Below are 6,000 nucleotides of genomic sequence, written 5' to 3' on the forward strand. Positions count from 1 at the left end.
AATTCACCTACAAAAGATTACTTCCAATTAATGAGATCTCAAACTAAGCAAATGTTTAATTATCATGTGAAACTTGTAATAAGAACGTGGGTCCGTACCTTGACAATCTCAGATCTCGAGCTAGGATGCATGACACCAGTCTCCTTAACCATAAGCAGAAAACACTGTGGCAGTAGAAACAAACACACAGCAGAAAACACACATCAGCAGAAGCAGTAGGAACAAACAACACTTTCCACAGCAGAAAATACACATATGAGTTAGCAAACACCATTTCTAGTTACCTTCGGCAGTATGAAACAACACTTTCAGCACTGAGAGGTAATAGCAAACAACACATTTCAAAGTACTGAGGCAGTAGGAACAAACACAACTGGAGATTAACTTCGATTTTTCAAAGTACTGAGGCAGTAGGAATAAACCCAACTGGAGATTAACTTCGATTTTTCAAAGCACTGACGCAGTAGGAACAAACACAACCGGAGACTAACTTCGATTTGGACCAATTTTGAGCAATTTGACCTCTAATTACAACATCTAAGCCTAAGACCCCAAATTGATGCAAAATGGACATTAGCCCCTTCGGCCGAATCATTAATTAAGTCAATTTTACACTAATCAAATCTAATTACTTCAATTGAACCTAATTAATCCAAATTGACACCCAATTGGACCAATACCCACTCGGTCACATCCATTCATCGTCACACATTCATCATGCGTCAATTCGAAAGAAAATTGGAACAATCAACAACAAATTATTCACATTCTAGCCTAATTAAGCCACAGACTACTAATTGACGCAATTAAATAGTAATCAAGCCTAATCGACTAATTGAGGGAGGAATCGCAGTCGGAGGAGTGCTTGAGAAAGCTAGGGCTTCGAGGAGGAATTGCAGAGGGTTGCAAAACATAATGTCGGGGAAACAGAGAGATAAGCGATGGTAGAGGATTGAAATTTCTGAGGAATTGTTAGGGCATTTTTGTCTTTTCACATTTATTTCGGGATAAGTAATGGCTATTCCGGACATTCAAAGGGGCTTTCAAAATCCTTATGAACTTTGGATTGTGATGCCCATTCAGAATACCTATTCCGTATTCCCGTGAACCAAACATCGGAATGTGTATTCCGTGCAGAATATGTATTTTGTTTCTTATCATTTCCTGCGAACCAAACATGCCCTTCTACTCTTTACTTTCTTTCTCCCATGATCCCATGACACAATTTATTCGTTTGTATTTTTAATTAATTTCGTTAATTGCGCACTACATAATAACATGTATATATATATAAGAAAATATATAACAAATAATTATAATTCTTAAGATAGTTTAAAAGCACAAGAAAAAAAATATACGATAGTCTGTGCACAACACGGGTATGTTTTTTTTTTATCATAAAAAAGAATATGATGGTAGTTTTAGTAACTTTATTTATCGAGAAAATAGCCATTTTAAAAATAAGAATAATAAATTCAAAGTTATTAGGTGTAGAGGAAGTTAAAGGTCAAGAGTAATTTTATTGTTTTTAACTACCTTATTTTTCTCCTAAACTCCCCACCATCTTCTCCATCTCATTAATATCTCTCAATCTCTCTCTTTCTTCTCTCTCTCATCCCTCATGTTTCGATTGTCTCGCCTGCTCTTACTCTCTCATCTCACAATCTGCAGTCTTCTTAAAAAAACACTCATTAATATTTTAATTAATGAAAATACTTTTTAAGTGCTATATGATTTAATTGCTATAAAAATGTATATATGTTAGAAAATTAAGAAAATAATTATATTTTTTAAGCGATTATAAAAGGGCAAGAAAAAAGTTACAGAACGCTATGCTTAGCACGAGCATGCATCTTGTATTACAAAAAGGGAAAAGGGTGAAATGATGTGACTTTTCCCAAAATGCCCATTGTAAAATAAAATAAAAATGAGCAATTAAAAGTTAAAATAAATTAAAAGTGAGTACTTAAATATATATGTTAGAAAATTAAGAAAATCAATTATATTTTTTAAGAGTTTATAAAAGGGTAAGAAAAGAAGTTATGGAACGTTGTGCGTCGCAATGCATCTTGTATTACAAAAAGGGTAAAGGGTAGAATGGTGCAACTTTCCCCCAAATGCCAATTGTAAAATAAAAATAAAAGTGAGTAATTAAAAGTTAAAATAAATTAAAATTTGTTAGGTGTAGAGGAAGTTAAAAGGATAAGTGAGTAATTTTATTAGTTTTTTTAACTACCCTATTTTTTCGGGGAATTCAGTGGAGCAATCAATAAGTTTGGTTGCACTATATCATCAAGTAAATTACCAAAAGTGTAAGTAAATATCAAGTATTTTACTAAAACACTAAGTAAAGTAATTCATAATTTTTGTGCTTTATTTCAAAATTTGAATAGGTTACTTCAAAATATATATAATTTGTTTTGAAATATGTACAACTTATTTTCTTTCTCTTTTTTTATTGTAGAAATTACTTTCTTTATTAGTAATTTACTAAATTGTAGTAATTTATCTTACCAAAAAAATTATAATAATTTATTTTGATTGCATGGCACAATCGATTGCAACGTAGACCTTCCCTATTTTTTTCCTAACAACTTCTACACCCTCCCTCCCATTATTCTCTCTCTCTCTCTCTCTCTTTCCTCTCTCTCATGATCTGATCCCTCATGTTTTGAGGCTCTCGCCTGCTCTTACTGTAGTCACTTTATAATTCTCATTTAAAAGAATTAATTTCATTAATTAATATTTTTAATTAATGAAAATACTTTTGAATTGATATGAATAATCTATAAACATGCTAGAAAATTAAGAAAATAATTATATTTTTTTAGAGATTATAAAAGGATAAGGAAAAAAGAGTTATGAGAGGTCATGCATAGCATGGGAAAATATCTTGCATGAATAATTGTTGAGCCTAGTGGCAGATCCAAGACTTGAAGTTCATTGGGTGCAAATGCAATCAACGATCTCTAGTTGTTTTTGAATCACATTATCAAATAATTTTTATATAACATATATAAGAAGAATGAGCGAAAACTTGAAATCTTCATATATCTATATATATATATATATAGAAGGGTAAATGACATCCCGTATCCTAACGTTAACATTTTTTTTTTCAGTTTTATTTTATACTTCATAAAACATGCAACACACCCCAACCTTTAGGTTCAGGTTTCAAATCTATGTCGTTGTTAAAATCCATTCATTTTTTACTGAAAATCTGACGTGACGTATAACGACACTGATGTGGACACATTGTGGGCCCTTTCTATATTGGCTAAGTTGAAGAATTCATCGGGCCAACTTCGAGCTGATGACCGTTCTCATCGCTCAAGCCATCGATTTGAGAGTTCTTGGATGCTAAGGAAACCTCATATACAAGACTACATGTTAAGAGCGAGTTTGGAGTCTAAAAAAAAAAATGAGTCAAAAAATGCCGTAAAATTGGTTTTCATTATGAAAGTTTGAAATTTCGGAGAGTTGTATCTCTTAAACCGTACAATAAAATTACGAGCTGTCAATTGATGTAGCTTCCTTGCGACATGGGGAATCTGACCATGTGAATTTTTCTGATCTAGAACGACTCTAATGGAATTCGCCATTAAAGAAGAATTCATCGGGTGAAATTCGAACTTACATTTCTCATCGCTCGGGCCACCACTTTGTAAGTTATTGGATGTTATGAAAAGCTCATATATAGGATTATAGGTTAGAAGTAAGTTGTGAGTCAGAAAACAAAGAATGGAGCTATGAAAATGTTGTTGAAACTCGGTTTTCATAATTTAAGTTTGAAAATTCGGAGAGTTGTATCTTTCAAACCATACAACGAAATTACGATGGACTCTGATTAGGTAAATTGTTTGGAATAAAAATGATTTTGATGGAATTCGCCATTAATGAGCTCTCGAGTTTTCTCTTTGATATAATGGTGAATTCCATTAGAGTGACACTCAATCATAAAAATTCACATAGTCAGATTACTCTAGTTGCAAGGAAGCTACAACAATTGACGGCTTGTAATTTCGTTCTACGTTTTGAGATATATAACTCTCTGAAGTTTCAAACTTGCATACCAAAAACCAATTTTAACGATCTTTTTATGGCTCATTTTTTCATTTTTTGACTCGAAACTCACTTCTAACATGAAGTCCTATATTTGAGGTTTCCACGTCAACACTGTTACATACTACCTCAGATTTTCCATCGAAAATGGATGGATTTAATAGCGGGATAGATTTGAAATCCGAACCTAAAAGTTAGGGTGTGCCGCATGGTTTATAAAGTATGTGATAAAACAGAGAAAAAGTGCAAACATTAGGATATAAGTTGTGATTTACCCTATATAGAATCGAAAGGTATTTTTGTCTTCCACGGGATGTGAAAAAATATTGTGGAATATCTTTTGTATTTAGACCTAAATTTTACAGGTTTTCTTTTTCTCATATGTATAACAGTGCGAGGGAAAAAAGTGGGTTTAAATTGCGTTTTATACCACATTTTCTTTTTTACTGTCTCCAAAGCAATGGAATTATTTTGAGTTGTCTTATCTGAGTGTCTAGTCACATCCTCTTGCTTTTTTTTTTTTTTATACTGGTCCAGTATAATGTCATCTGATAGGTGCAAAGTTGATGTTCATTCCCAGACTTCAGTTGATGATCGTGTGGGCTTTTTTTTTTTCTTTATCTGGGATCAGTGAGTGAGTTAAAATGAATAGTAAAGAAATGAGTTGTAATTTGCCGTGTTTATGGTCCGCGGGATCTGGACCTGACCTATATAGCGTGGCTTCGGATAATCCAAATGTTGTTTGTTTTACCAAATAATAAATTGTTAAATTTGGGAAAGTATAAAATTGAATTATTATTATTAAAAAAAAACCACAGTACAATTGACTCTTGAGATTTGGTTATTATTTTTTACAAAATATGTCTTGCGTTTAAACAACTATTTTGAGTGTTTCAGGATCGATTGAGACTTTTTAAATAAAGGAAGTGAGTATATCATGTCTATCGATCTCTTTGTTCGGTTGGTTCCATTCAATCAAAACAGGCATGTAAAGAAACCAAGATGAGCCCTAGTCTACGCAACCTATTTAACATGTGATTGTACGTAGCAGTAAATCTCTGTGAATTGCAATATGAGACCATTTATATATATATATATATATATATATATATAATTAATAGAAATATCGGCAATCAATAAAGAATTAAATTAATATGGAAAAACGCACACAAGTTCTAGTATCACTTTTGATACTATTGAAGGTGAAGGGGTGTCAATTGTCCCCATTACTACGTGTGCATGGATCCTTCCCTAATTGAATCGCATGGATACCTATTGTTCATTTGAATATTATGAATAATAATAAAATATTAATTGATTCCGACTCCATAGGCGACGAGTCAAATGAAAGTAAATAGATTTGAATTCTTATTCAAACCAAATAAAAAAAGTGTTATTTTGTTTTCTATTACATCTGATTTTACGTCATTTCATTCCCAATTGCTTTACTGTTTTCATACCTCAAACCAAACGGGTGCTTAATCCTATTGAGTTTTCTTTTCTTATATTATCTACAGTTATAAAGATCGAAAAACACCTTTCATCTTACTTTTAGTTTCCATTTTTTTCTCATAACAGTATAAATTTATTAATTAACCACTTTTGCATTTATGACATGATGGTAATATTTGAGATAAAACAATTACCCATTCTCTCTAAGTTTTCTCCCTCCTTCTCTCTCCCTTCCTTTTCTCTCCTTATTTGTGGTGCCTTTTTTCTTTTTTATATTATTAATTTTTTTCATTTTTATAAATTATTATTACAATCTTCGTTTTGCCAAAAACAATTTAATATCAAATTACTGTGACATTAACATATTCTTTATTATCATCTTTTTAATTTATCCGTGCGTAGTGCAGGTGCGCTCGATCCAATTTTGATTAGTGAATGTGTAAAAGTGGTGGCGATATATATAAACAAGTGTAAGAGTGCCCC

The sequence above is a fragment of the Punica granatum genome, chromosome 2, assembly GCF_007655135.1.
Source record: "Punica granatum isolate Tunisia-2019 chromosome 2, ASM765513v2, whole genome shotgun sequence".
Lineage (NCBI taxonomy): Eukaryota > Viridiplantae > Streptophyta > Magnoliopsida > Myrtales > Lythraceae > Punica > Punica granatum.